This window comes from Protopterus annectens, chromosome 3.part1, assembly GCF_019279795.1.
Source record: "Protopterus annectens isolate FY-2018-M chromosome 3.part1, PAN1.0, whole genome shotgun sequence".
NCBI lineage: Eukaryota > Metazoa > Chordata > Ceratodontiformes > Protopteridae > Protopterus > Protopterus annectens.
In genome coordinates, this window is record NC_056732.1 from 1,755,715,713 (window position 1) to 1,755,731,009 (window position 15,297).

Sequence of the window (15,297 nt, forward strand, 5' to 3'; positions counted from 1 at the left end):
TGTGAGTAAAAGATAATTTTAACTGAATGGCTAGATAGCTAGATGGATTAAATGAAATAATGAATAATTTGTGTTTATCGGTTTCATCTCTCAGTTATAGTGGTTGTGGTTCAAATTAAATACACAAGAAATCAAATGGAATAACATGTGAAACAAAGCATTCTGTTCGGTTTGCATGTAATACCAGAAATAATATAAGCATCTTATCTGTATGTCATGCAAATATAAATGACATTTCTAATAAAGTACTGAAAAATTATTCTCAGACATGTTTGTAGTCTTCTCTTATCAAGCATTTTTCTTTATTTGAGGAAAGGCTAATATTTTATACTATTATTGTTTCCTGTATACTCAAAATGTATATATCGTCATTCTTATCAACTAAGATATTAGAATCTTGTAACTGTAAAGTAAGTTGTTGTGGCACAAAGACAACCAAAATCATCGTTTATAAATACACACACAACTATTGTTACAAGATTTCATCCTAACTTCAGCAAGAAGATAACGTGTTATGATAAGGAGCAGCACACCCACACCTGCTTGCACCCACATCTCTCCTGTTATATTATATAACCAACTCTGAGGTCACCAAACAAGAAAGAGAACTACCTAGGTTTGGTAAAACTCAGGTATGTGCCTTTATCAGTTGTGGATTGCATTGATACAGTTAAATGGCTGTTGTGAAGCACAGTGATCAAGAACATTTGTTTCAAGTAGTGTTGATCCGGAAAAATGCATTTTCCACTTAGGTTTGCATAATATGTGACTAAAGAAAAACAGTAAAAAAAAAAAAAGAAACAAAAAACTTAAACTAAACAAACAATACCAGTATTCATACTTGCATATTTTTATTTTATTTTCTTCATGACAAAAGCAATGCAACGTGTATAATGTTTATTTCTGTCTAAACATACAAATAGTTTAGCGTGTAATGTGATATTTGCTAAGATAAAATTATTATTTTAGTTTAACTGCCTTTAATCAAAGAAAGGCCATGTTAACAAAAATGAAATTTTCATGACTGTATCACAACTGTGTTTTATTACAATACACACTTATTTGAAGCTCATTCAGTTATATGTGCAGCAATAAATTGCAAAGATGATTTTGTAAGTGTCACATTCTAGCAGGAGGCATCAGTATCCAGGTGCTTGCTTGAAGTATTTTAGCAAACTTCATTACTATGTTGTATCAATTTCAGCAAAAAGTATAAAAGAAGCAAGAGTACAGGTTCCCTTCACCCTGAAATTAAGAAAAAAATGACAATTAAAGCTAGAAGCTCCTTAGTTACTTTTGCTTTAAATCACAAAAAGGAATTTGCCTTTGCTTAGTAAACAGTCATCAATCAGCAGTTTTGAACCAGTGGCTGAGCATGGCCTAAGCCTGTTTGGGTATAATTCATAGGTAGATATTAGGCTTCAGTACCAGGGAGGATCAAAGAGATGTGGATATTGCTTTGGTGGCTGTGCAGGTAGAGGCAAAGGAGAATATTATTAAAACTGTGGCAGGGACTCAGCAGAAGGTAAGACAAACTAACATGGTTTCATGGAATGCACTATCTCAGACCTCATTAATCTGGACATTGAAAATCTCTTAACCCTGGACCTTCACCAATTCAGCTTTTTCAAAGTAAGATGCTGCCTATTTAATCTCATTAATTTCATTAAAAAGTAACCACAGCAGTGGATAGCAGTTATGCAGTACATACAACACATCTGGACTGGTTAAGGCCTTTTAACTGCAGTACATACAACACATCTGGACTGGCTAAGGCCTTTGACACTATTCTCCATGCCGGCATTATTTACAGACTTGTCGATCTAAATATAAATCCTTATGTTGTGTTAGGTTGTCTGATGAAACCATGTGGTAAAGTCACAGGTGCTAGTTCTGAAAACAAAAAAGGTACCAGTTGTGTACCCCAGGGCTCAGTAGTGGTTGCCCTCCTACCTGACATATACTTCTCAGACCTTTACGCTGACAGTCCCAGCCTGTGGTTATCAACATCCTGCAGGCTGTAAATTGAGTTTTATAGTTTGATCTTCTACTGTCTCAAAACTGCACAAACATGGGTTATACCATCTTAAAAACTGGTGCAAGGTCAAGGGTCTCAAATTAAATGTAAAAAATGTAGCATAGTTCATTTTTCACAAACAAATCATTATCACATCCTGTACTGGTGGCACATCCCTCACATCTGGCATTGTTGCAAGAGTTGTAGAAACTGGTGTTTGTAATTCCTTATCATATGTCTCCATGGTATCTCAGAAAGCCTTCTATCTGGCTCATCTGTTTTTCAAAGGCATCCATACTAAATCCAAAGAAGGCTTAATTTTTCCCTTTACTCATATGTAATCTGACCCATTATTGAATATAATGCACCTTTTGGCATGTATTTGCCTAAACTCATCACTCAAAATTCGTAGTTAACAGGACAGACTGACACACCTCTCTAGTACTCACTCTTCTATAGAATCCTGTTTAGTGATCTGAGTCTAGTCTTCCAAGGCATGAAAGATCCTACCCTTTTTGACCTTATATTCATTCATAGAACAAATGGTACCTCAAATGCCCAGTTAAAAGAACTAAACCTTCATCAACAAATTAATGAGACACTTTGGCATAATAGATTCTTATAACATATCCTTACCTCTGGAACAACTTCCATTACTTGTCAAATAGAGTAGCACCCTTGACACTTTCAGTGTAAACCTAGATTATTGGATGTGCAGGCTCAAATTCTCCCCTAGTCTGTCTTGTCCTGCCTGACGTTGCAGAGAACATCTGGGCATGTTTTTTTTTTTTGGCTAAGCTTGTAATGATCTACAGATTGATTGCCTTAGTACTTACCAATGAACCTGTGTTAAAACAAATAGCTGAATACTGTGATAGAAGATAAAAATCAGAATATGCAACAAAGCAGTAAGTCAAATGATAATAAAAAATAAATAGCAGAGTATCATCCACTCTATCCCATCTGTTACAACTAAGTATAAATATAAGGTAAGAAATGACATACATCATTAGAGCCAATATGAGTTTTAAAAGCTCAAAGTAAATTAGTTTTACATTAATGCATTGTGCTGTTGTTTATTTCTGCTTTGAATTCTCCAGGATACTGGGATCTCATATTATGCTGGACACATCAACATGGATATACTGGACATCATATCGCTGAAGTACTGAATCATGCAATACCTGCCACTTCTTTATGACTACTGATCACCCTTTCTTTTTCTATGGAGCTTCACTGTGGCTTGGAGCTTCACTGTAAGCTTGTTTCCTGCCTTTCCTGTAAGTAGTCTAGTCCAGATACAGATTTGCTGCATCCAGGACTGTCTGTAAGCTTCTGAGCCCCCAAGCCTTTCTGTGTTGGATGGAAGCACTGGGTAGCTTATCTAAAAAAAAAAAAAAAAAAAAAACACTTTATGCATTGCTGCTTAGCTATTCCTGGCACCATAAAGTCTGGTCTTCGAATTTCTCTTACAACTAGCCAGTTTTTTACTTTTACAACTCAAATCTGTTTCTTTGAGCTCAGCACTTGTTCAGAACTCGTTGTAAGCACTAAATAAGCTACAAATTACTACAGCACTCAACTTTCCTCACTTGTCTAGAGGAAAACAGTTTCTCATCCAGGAAAAAAGAGGTCATTGTTCCCCTGTACTCATCACTCATTAGACCCATTATAGAGTACAATGCCCCTTTTAGTATATACCTCACAAGACATCTACAACAACTGGAAAGGCTGCAGAAATACCTCACAAAGAGCATTGACAACCTCAAACAGATACCCTACGCAGACCATCTCAAAAAACTTCAGCTTTACTCCGTCGCATATCGCCTACTCAGAGGTGATCTCTGCCTAACATGCAAAGCTATGTCAAACCCAGAGCTGTTGAACATGCTCCACTTAAAGAAATCCCAATCCCTCTGAGCTACATGCTCTAGGGACCTAAACCTTGTCACTACAATAAACAGAACATGCTGGAAGGATACTGTGGAACAAACTACCTATCTATATCAAACAAAGCTCCTCATTAGCACTCTTCAAGAAAAATCTTGATGATTGCATGGATGATAGGAAATTCACCCTACGGATCACTTCTGTGGCTCTGCTTGACAGGGGCACAGGAAAATAATTTTCTTGGGTGGCAAAAGCTATGGTACTTTTTTGGCTAGGCTTATATAGACCCTTGGGCCAATAGCCTAGTACCTACCTATGAACCTATGAATCCCTATACTGCTTATAAATAAGTATAAATGACTAGCTCACCAACACAGCTATCACATATGAATCAAACAGTGAATAAATAAATAATGATTAAATGCTTAGTAGGTGTATTAATGAGAAAATAAAAGACTCTGCATCTCTCAAAGCAGCGACTGTAGTAAATAATTTTGAAAGTTATTTATCATTTCATTGTAACAGAAACTGTAGTGTTGAACAAATAGTCTGATATAACATAGATGTGTAAAAGCATGCTACCCTGCTCCTTTGAAATGGTTTTGAGCAGACAGTATATGAAGATAAAGACTAAAAGCTGCTAAAATGCATTCAGTGGTTGACTCATAGAGTTGTTCTGTAACTTCTAACTATATCTGATAAGTATCCTGGGGTAATATTTATTTATTTTTTATTTTTTATTTGCAGTTTGTTAACCAGGAAAGTCCATTGGGCCAAATTGAGCATGTTTTCAATGGAGGCCCGGCGAGAAAAGCTCCATATACAATTATTACAAAGCTAATATCAACAAAGTTAAGTACAATACAATTTTCAAAACTACTAAAAATACAGTAATATAGAAGAAGAATAACATTTGAGCAATGTGTTATAACAAAGCATTGAATGAAATTAAAACATAAGTATTTTGGAGTACATAAGTATAATTTGGATTGCAGCCTCAATTTCATGTTAGCAGCTGTCTATTTGGGACAGGTGTTCATATTAGGAGGGTTAAAATTCATTATTTGAAGATGTATGTAGTTGTGTATGTTTGTATTAAGTTAGTTCCCAGGATTAACTAATCCTCCATGTAAGACTAGATTAGTCTTACACGGAAATGCCAGTCTAAGAGTAAGATGTGCATATTAATGAGGGCACTCTGCCTCAACTCTAAGGCTAACACGGAGCATGCATGAGTGTAGGGGGCATGTCAGACTGCCGAGCAGTCCAAAAATCCATGCCCCTGAAAGTCTCTCAATCGGGAAATGTCAACCTACATGAGCAAGTCCGCTCCAATGTGTACATACCCAACACTACACTCCCCCACATTCTAAACCCTTGTACAATTATAAAATGTAAAACTTTTAATTTTTTTTTATTATTATTCCTGATATAGCTGCCCATATTTGCACATGCTTGTGTGGGTTTGCCCATTGCTTAGCTACAGTTAGCAGTTTAGACATCGAATAGGATAATAAGAATCGTATATTCGTTGGGAGGGTGGCCTAATGGTTAAGGTGTTTGCCTTGCAAACACAAGGTGCAGGGTTTGAGTCTCACAAGGGATAATTGGCTAGGCTTAAAATGGCTCGCAAGGGCAGTTAGCTTAGTATGAATCTATGAATCTATATGTAAGTTAAGCAAAATAGTGATAGCGTAGTGGTAGAGCCTTCGCACAAAGAGGAGGCATTCCCGGTTTGAGTTCCAACACTCTCCTTTCTATTTTCTGTTGGAAATCTATATATAAAAATAATTCCTGACATTTATCATTTAAATTTTAGCAAAAAGCATTGAAATGACCTCTGTAGTAGTGAATAAATTTTATATACATATATATATATATATATATATATATATATATATATATATATATATGAAGGTGAAATGGTTATGCATACTGATGGATGCATAAGTAACGTATCTTAAGCAATGTGAAGCACTGCTAAGCAAAGTTTACCAGTATTAAGCATATTTAAATGTAACTGCTCGTAGCTGAGCACTGCGTTAACTAGCGCATTGGCTTTGCGCGTAGCTGCACATCGAGCAAACGAGCGCAAACAAAACATGTTTGCATGTAGCTGCACACCGCGCTAACCAGCACAACATCGGGCAATGTTGGGCAATGTAGAGCAATGTAGAGCAACACTGGGTAACGTAGAGCAACATTGGGCAATGTAGAGCAACGTAGAGCAACGTCAGGCAAAGTTGAGCAAAGTCAGTAAAACACAGTCACACCTCCTAGCTGGTCTGGCCAGTAGTAAAATAAAAAGCAATGACAGGCATCAAATCCGGGATACCATGCACCATAATCACAGTACTGAACCACTAAGCCATGACAGCTTTTCATAAGCATGCACTTTCAACACACACATACATATCAATGGAAGTTTACCCATTGCTAAGCAGGTGTGCCTTCAGATGAGTTTTTTCAAAACTGTCCAATCTCAAATAAGTGTGGGAAATGATGTATATTTAAGCTCCATAGGCAGGAATACTTGCCATAACTGGTTGTAGCTCCCATCTGCAGGCAGCAATGGCCAGTGCTGGAGATGGCTCTCATTTTCGAACACAACGTTGGGGCATAGAACAGTCAAAAGTAATAGTTTGGCTCCTTGTCCATAATCATGAGGATAGACTCCTGCGGGGCCAGTACCAGGGCACCCAATACAAAGTGGAAGATTGGGACCGTCTAGCTCATGAACTCACCAGTGCCACAGGTGTCCCTTGGACTGGTGAGCAGGTCAGACACCACCACGCAGACCTTAAGAGATGCAAGGACAAGGTGGGTCAACTGGACCAGTGGATCCAGGAGGCCTGTGGGATGGAAAATGCCCCACTACTGAGTAAGTAGCCATGGAATTAAGTATGTAAGAATTGCTATTCTAGTCTATACTATGGATAGGTATGTCTCAATATCATTTCATTTACTTCACAGCTGCAGGTGTGCATGCTGCGAATCAGCAAGGCTATGCAGATAGGCTGCTAAGGCTGCACCACCAGGCAGGTTAGTAATTATTCTGCTTGTACTGTTATGTAAAATTAATGAGAGAGCCTGAAAAAAGTCTTTTAACACAATAAATAAAGGCATAATAATTCTCTAATAATTTTTCTGCATGTACTGTTATATAAAATAAATGAGAGAGCCTCTAGAAAAGTGTTTTAAGTCTTTAATAAAGGTATAATTCCTGGAGTGTGTCTGTGTCATTTTCTTTGATATGTTGTTGTACTCTTGCATTATAGAAATAGTATTGTTGTATTAAGCGATGTTAACACACAGTTGGGTAGGCCTATATAAAGTGAATGAAGGGAGTGCCAGTAACTTTTAAGCATATTTACAGTCCTCAACTGTTGGTCCATGCCCAGCATATACAGGTTAATCTGGCACATGAGTAGCTTGGTATTGTGTTCCCCAGAAATGTCATTGTGCTGGCAGAAATGTAGGGAGCTGTTAACATATAACTGATAATTTCACCTAAACATATCTAGATAAGTATAGGAAAGTAGAGCTGTCAGTGTACCATCTCAACAGTAGTGTGTCTGAGCAACTCACAAAATATGTAGCAGTAACATCTGAATCCCGGACAGTTTGTATGTCAGATACAGCCCATGTATATAAAGATCTAGCAAAACCCATTTCACGATTTAAGGACAATTGGGTAGTGTAATAATACATGTAGGGGACATATAACTGCAGTCAATAGGAATGTAGTGTAAACTAGAAGGATATATAAGTTGTTAATGGAGCTATCATTTTCCACTCTACTGTATGTGCATAAAAATGCATTTCCACATCTCAATGGGTATGTCTAATCTCAAAGCATTTGTTGGGACATATGTCCTTTTGGTTTATAAATATCTGCATTTATTTTGATGCATGTGCCCTGTTCAAATACCACAATATTGGTGGCCTGTTGCCATCAATTAAACCTGCATGCTGTTGTAATGTCCACTGTTGTTCTATATATGCATGTGTCATGCTTGCTGTTCAACTGTTGGAACTCTGGTATGTTGGGTTAATGGGAATACTTCTGCAAGCTGTTATAACTAATTGGGAATGCTGTTGACTGTTACTACCCCATACTTTCATTAAATCCTCCTAAACATAGAACATATGGGAAGGCCAATCTCAGTGGACTCACCTGTCCCACCTCAGCTGGCAATGGCACCTGGCACCAGCAGGTCTGGTGCCCAGCCTGGGACCTCCTCCTCCATTTGCTCTGTGCCACCTTTGGGTGGAAGTGATGCAGGGGATGGGGCTCGTCCCCCCCATGCAAGCATGGGTGGAGGAGGGCCATCTATCACCCTCCAAATGGTCCGGGCTGTGGTGCATAGGGAGATCAAGTGTTCTGTCACTGATCCTCTATGCCAGCTTGAGGCACGAGTACTGTGGCTCATGGGTGATCCTGCCCCTCCTACACAGCCCCCAGCACAGCCACCCTCTGGACTGTGAAGGTGCAGTGGTGACTGCCCATGGGTGGGGATCTCAGTTCCACTGTTGCCATCTGTGGGCTCATGGGCTTGCGATTTCGAAACATCCTTCTCCGTCAATGGTGTTCACCCACCACATGTGTCATATTCCACCACTGTATGCATCTTGTTTGTCTTGTCTGTTTACCTCCCTAACCTACCTCCCCAAATATACCTACTTCCCCTACCCCACATTCAACTCTCACCTGAAAAAAAGAAAAAAAAGGCAATCTGCTCCCAAAAAAAAATTACGCCCCATACATAGCTGCCCATTTTGCACACATGTCCACTGGACACATAAACTGATATTTAATTGGCAGTACAACATACTTTGTTGTCCTCGCCCCTCTCACAGGGGTTGAAGGTTTCATATTTCCCTCCAAATGTATTGCATATGCACAGCTGTTGCTGTTAAAGAAATTGGCAGCTATGGACCTTCCCTACACCAGTCCTGCACATCCCAAGCTGTTTTCCCTACAGTCTTTCCCTCTTTGTGCCCCTTTTTCACCACTTTCCTATCTCCACATTTTTTTCCTTCAAGGAAATGAGCAGAGAGGTTAGCAGGAGTAAGCACTATTAAGCAGTAGTTAGTGGGTTTGCGTGAGTGTGCGCTTGTGTGTGCTTACCTAAGCATTGCTAAGCATCACGCAAACCCGCTTAAAACTGCTTAAAAGTGCCTTAGTCACTCTGTATGTCAGGGCCCTTGTTCTGCTCACCAGCAAAATAAAACACCTCTGTCAGTCTGGAACCCCAAACCTTGGACCTTGTACACACTAGACTACATGAAGTACCACTAAGCCACAGTAGACATACAACAAGTTGGTGCTGAAATAAATATATCATGCATCAGAATGAGTGAATGTAAAGGAAAAATAGGAATGCCATAACACAAATCTTGTTCTGTGGATCTTTACCAGCAGTTATTGTGGAATTGCATTACATGACTGTGAAAAGAGAACCAGCTATTCTAGCAAGAAATAATGTTACAGCAGCACTTTACAACCCCTGCACAGTATCATAGCAGGACAAACACTGGCATATCTGATTAGAGCAGAGGCCATACTTCCCAACTGTGACTAATTTTCAGGGATGTCCCTGATTTTGAAACAAATTTTAGCTGTGTCCCTCTGAATCCCTCTGAAAAGTACTGACATTAGGCAGAAAGGAGGGGAATTACACTTAATGAATACTGACAATAAGTAAGAGTTAGACAATGCTTGTACTTCAGAAAAGGTGTATTAATCCATATGATCTGGTTCTCTCAAAGTCTCAACTTAATGTCTCTAATATTTTAAAGGTGTACCTCACTTTTACCTACTTTTCCCTGAGTCTATTCAAATACGTACCTGAATGTTTGAGAGTCCTGGCAGAGGCAGAAACACACAGGCATATCAGCTTTTCTGCTGTTACACACTGTGCAAATAGCTTTGGGAGGAGTTCCAGAAGCATACCCTTATGTAGGAGTACAACATTGAAATACCAAGGGATGTAGCCATGTACTGGTAGCAACCAACTGTGACAATGCCATTGTGCCAGTGCTGAAAAGACTAGTGTGGTGCACACACAAAGAATAACAGGCTAACCTCTGGCTACCATCTGGATAGGTCCACAGTTGGGAGCTACGCAGACAGACTACTTGCCTTGATAAACTAACAGGTACACAGCAACCCTTTAAGTCCAGCAAGATAAAATTCACACAGTAATACATAATGCACTCTGTACTTCTGCACCCCTACCCAAATGTACAATATACCTGTGTGTTCAGGGTCTACCAAGGATGTAGGTAGGCATACTCAGTACTGAAATTTGTCCAGTTTTCTTGAGCAGCCTGTGCTAATGTCAACACTAAAAAAGCACAAACGGTTCAGAAGTGAGTAAATTAATATTCACAGTATAGCAGTTCACAAACAGTTCATGTGCCAAAAGAATACATCTCAATAACTACTTTTGTATGGCAGTTAATTGTATAATTAGAAAAGAAAGTACATACTCTCATGTATCTTGTGTTAGCATTTGGAGGGGTGAGTACAATTCTGCACTGGCAAGTGTGGACTGGAAACAGCAACATTCAGGTCTGAGTACAACATTCAAATCACTGGCTACACCCCTGTCTTCAGATATAAGAACTATACCAACCTTATGACTTAAACAACGATGTCCACAGCAAACAAGCATGATCCCCATTTTGTAAAGCTGAAAGGGCTACACCTACCTGAGTTAGCAATTTATAGCATTGCATTGCTATGACAGTGATTACTGCAATTACCACACAGCAGGCTGCATGCAATTAGCAAATGGCGGCCACCAATTGGTGCAGAGGCCATCACATGCACATGTGCAAATACCTATAAAAGAAGGCTGTAATTGCTGCCCACAATCTCAATCACTCTATTGCAGAGACTGAGAGAGAGAGAGAGAGAGAGAGAGAGAGAGAGCTATATAGATAGAGATAGAGATAGAGAGATAGACAGTGAAAAGCAAAAGGAAATCGGAAAATAAATACCAACTCATACAAAGGAAAGGTATGTAACAGATATGCATTTACTGGCATGTAGTATGTTTTTGAAGAGTACTCTACATAATGTGAACCATTCATATGTGGCAGCAGCACACATCTATGCACAGATGTCCTGCTTAACTACTGCCATGGACAATTCAGTGTGTAGCTGTGTGCAGTGGGACATAACTGTGAAATATGTAGCTCAGCATTAAATGTCAAACATCTGATCCATGTTATCTGTGTTCTGTACAGTACTGTGGACAATGGCTGTTTGGGAGATTAGCGCAAACATTCATATAAACATGGTTGTGACAGAGTAACACATGCATGACAGTCATATTAAAGTTTAGTTTAGCATTGGCAACTGCTGTACCAGGCTAGTATGCTAATCTAGCATTTGTAGCTACATACCCCCCTCAATGTTAATGTGTGTTCAAATGTGACACCTGTTCATGTTGCAGCAAGGCCCAACAGTTCAGCTGTGAGATCCAGGGACTTACAACAGTGTGGACCTTGTGTGTGTATGGCACACACATACGGAGGGATATATATGTGTCATATATATTAACATCTGTATATGTGCATAGAGCAAGGGACATATTGCAACTGTTTGTGAAGGGTGGACATATAGATATATGTTGGTGAAGGTTATGTGCATATTTGTATGTAGGTTTTAGTGTGTGACAAACAAGACAGCATACAGTGCTGGTATATGACATGTGGTGGTCAAACACTGTGTGTGTTTTGTTCAGTTTGCAATGTTGCAGCCAGTGAGGTCTGCTAAAGCTACCTGGGCTGAGAACACTTTCAATGTATTTCTCACAAGACTGTGCGATATTATTACATTATTTTATACCTCACATCCTTTGTATAATTGATATTCCCACCATGAAAGGTGGACTGTATATGTGCCTATATGTATATGCACACCAATGGATGTGTATATGTATGTGTATATATATATATATATATATATATATATATATATATATATATATATATATATATACATACATATGTGTGTGTGGGTGTGTGTGTGTATAGAGAGAGAGTGTCATATATAGTCATACACACCCACATCTACTTGTTGCAATAGATTCTATGTAAAGTTGACTGAGTGTGATGGTCAATGTGTTGGTGAATGTGTCAAAGATGTGTATTTGTGGGATAGCTTAGTGGGAAACTGTTTCTGTCATGGTATTATGTGTCCTTGCTTTGAGCCCAGCAAAAGCTGTGTATGCTGTTGCTAGGTAGATAAAACACTATGACATAGAGTCTGATGAAGTCCCTTGGTGTTAACTGGGGTGTGTCATTGGAGGCTAAAACACTACATGTATGCTTATTGATTGTTACTGATGTTGAATCCAAATCCTGTATGAACTGTAGTACTACTTGAAGCTGTAGGCCTAAACAGCAAAGTATGGTGTATGACTGTATGTCCACATTGCTTGGAACCACTGTTTTGTGTGGTCCCTGTAGTCCTCACAGATTACATTCCTCAGGTTTAAGGTTTTGTAAGTACTGACACACAGTACTGTATGGTACACACCTAAAGCTTATCTGGGTTGCCATACCTTTGTGTCTTGTAATTATGTCTGATGTGTGTGTGGGTATGCCTGTAACATGTCCTCTGTCATATGTGTGTTACAAGATATAACTGCGTATCTAGCAACATTTATAGTTTACTACAGCAGTATGCCACCTATATCCACAATTGTGCACATATTTTGGCCACGGCTTTGCCATCAACAAGTTGTGTGGTATAATGGTAATACTGTAACTGGACTTTACAAACATTGTGATGGATGACATATTTCTTTATGCATTCGCTTGATCTATACCTTCTGTGGCTAGGTGGTGCATTGTGTCGCATACAGTGTGCCATGTACTGTTGTATAGTCTTATATAGTGATTTTATATTGTTGCTATGCAGAACATGGTTTATTATATAGAGCATACCAGGCACTTTCAAGCAGTTGTGGAGTGAGCACTGATAAGTGGTATTGAAAGTGTTTAATCTCAGTCAGCTAATAGGCTGCTATATATGGCAGTTCAGTGATATCTGTACTGTATAATGTTAAGTGTGCCACATGACTTGCTCAGACATATTTTTTCTTTGTCTTCCAGGGATCATGGCCCACCATTGTAATCCCAGCTACAGTAGTGCTGAGGATGACATTATTACCAGCTGTCTGATTCAGCATTACAGCCTACTATTCTCGAGAACCAGCATGAGCATACTGCACTGTGGCAAGATGTTGTCCGGAGGGTAAATGACATAGGCATGCATAACCGGACATATGAGCAGGTATGCCATCACTGCAATTATTTACTTAGACATGTCCAGCAGCATGCTTCTGATGTCCATAGACAACAGCTTGCAACAGGTGGTGGGGTTAACATCCATCCCCCCTCACCAGAGGTGGAGGAGCTGCTCCTGAGCCTGGTGGCACCTGCCCAACAACAACAACAGCAGACATTTACCTTGATGGAGGTTGGGGCCACCCAGCAAGAACACATGGAGCATGCAGGTAACATGGCATATCTGTAGACTACTGTTACCTCTATTGGTAGATCATGCATATGTGAGATGTGTACTGTGTATTTAGAAAATGTGGAGCCTGTTGTTGTGCAATATTGATCATTTGGAACATAATCTGTAGGCCTGTGAATGTAAACTGTTCTACTACTGTAAGATTGCAAACCCACAGTAGCAATGCCACAGTTGTCGACACTGACAAACTGTCTTATATCCATGCAGGTCCCTCTGGTGTGACAGCAAGGCAGCAGACACATGCTGGTGAGTGTGTTCTACATTTATTATTGCAAATAAAAAGTGCATGTCATAGTTAAGGTGTAGGCCATGTACACATGTAATGCACCTACGCATAATGCATGCTGTGCATGTTTGCTGTGAGACTACGCACATCTCAGTAATGTGATTAGCTGCCTCAAACACATCCAATACACAGAGCATGTCAAACAAATGTGGCTACACTGTAGTGACCATTGGCTAGGCAGAGTCGATACACATGCACACAACATACACAAGTATGTCATACACAGAACATGTTAACATGCTACACATGAAGTATTCACAAACCCTCTGTAAAGTCACACTCCAGTATTCCAAATGTCATCCATGCAGCACACATAATATACCTGAGGGGTAGAGACCTATCATGGGGCAGTGAAACACACTGCAACACACAAACGTTCATGTTAGGCAATACTCCTTATTGGCCTCCTTACAAACCCATGCAACAACTGGCTGTGAAATGGTGAATGTAGCCATGGTAGTGCAGTTCTGGTACAGCATGATAGGTGCTGGTTTGGGACACATTTGTAGCCTTGAGTGACCACATGATGCTTCATGATGATGGCCTATGGTACTACACCCCATCGAGTTATTGTAACCACAGTACTACACATAGCTTTCATTGCTATACACCTCAATGTTGTGTGTGTGCAAACATATGCAACTATAAACAATATGCATACCAATCACCATTTGCACAACTGACACATATATGTCTTGTAATGCTATTGAGTGGCTAGGTCATATGACACACATTGGGTATGTGTGATGTTTAAATATGCATTTGTGTTTTAGCATGCCATGTCATAGATGACAATGGCATGTCCACAATATGATCTACACTCACCATAACTACTGTACATTGGCTATGTGGACCAATGGTATTCCATCAGTTATACATGCACCACTGATCTTGTGTGTATACACATCTTACATGAGCTAAAACTGTGTCCACAATTATATGCTAAAGACACAGAGGCTCTAATCAGAATTGGATATCAATGTGACACACAGATACACATCCAGCCATGGTATGTATACCTGTAAATGATGGTGCACAGTACATTAAAGAGTTTTTAATACTTGCACAGCAATGTTGTGTCCATGTATACATTGCATTTCAGGGGGAGGCCAATCACCAAACAACAAAACACATGCATAAAAGCCATGTATACTGTTAGTAACAAGGACTGTCTACACTCGCACTGCATGCTGTTGAGCAACACATGTCCTGCATGCTGACGTATCTGATATGACTGGCTTGTGATACTGTACTTACTATCAACTGCTATTGAGTATGTTCTGATATTTCTGGTGGTATGTGTGTGTGTATTTGTGTGCATGTGTGCATGTGTCCATGTGTTCATCATGTGTTCATGTGTTCATGTGTGCATGTGTGCATGTGTTCATGTGTTCAGGTGTTCATGTGTGCATGTGTGCATGTGCTCATGTGTTCTGACATCATGTACAGGTCTTAAAGTGTGTTTCCTGTTTTACTGTCACAGGTGCTGAGGTTGGGCTGGTTCAGTGCAGCAGGGAACCTGATGTCAGTGACACAAATAGTGAT

At 39.5% G+C, this 15,297-nt stretch overlaps 1 long non-coding RNA gene across 1 annotated transcript in view; it reads right to left on the minus strand.

Annotated features, from left to right (window-relative positions):
- Positions 1-834: 834 nt before the first annotated feature.
- LOC122798911 overlaps positions 835-15,297 on the minus strand; it is a 50,830-nt gene continuing 36,367 nt past the window's right edge. Inside the window, exon 2 of the long non-coding RNA XR_006364343.1 lies at positions 835-1,245. This is a non-coding gene — a long non-coding RNA (uncharacterized LOC122798911). The remainder of the gene's footprint in view (positions 1,246-15,297) is intronic.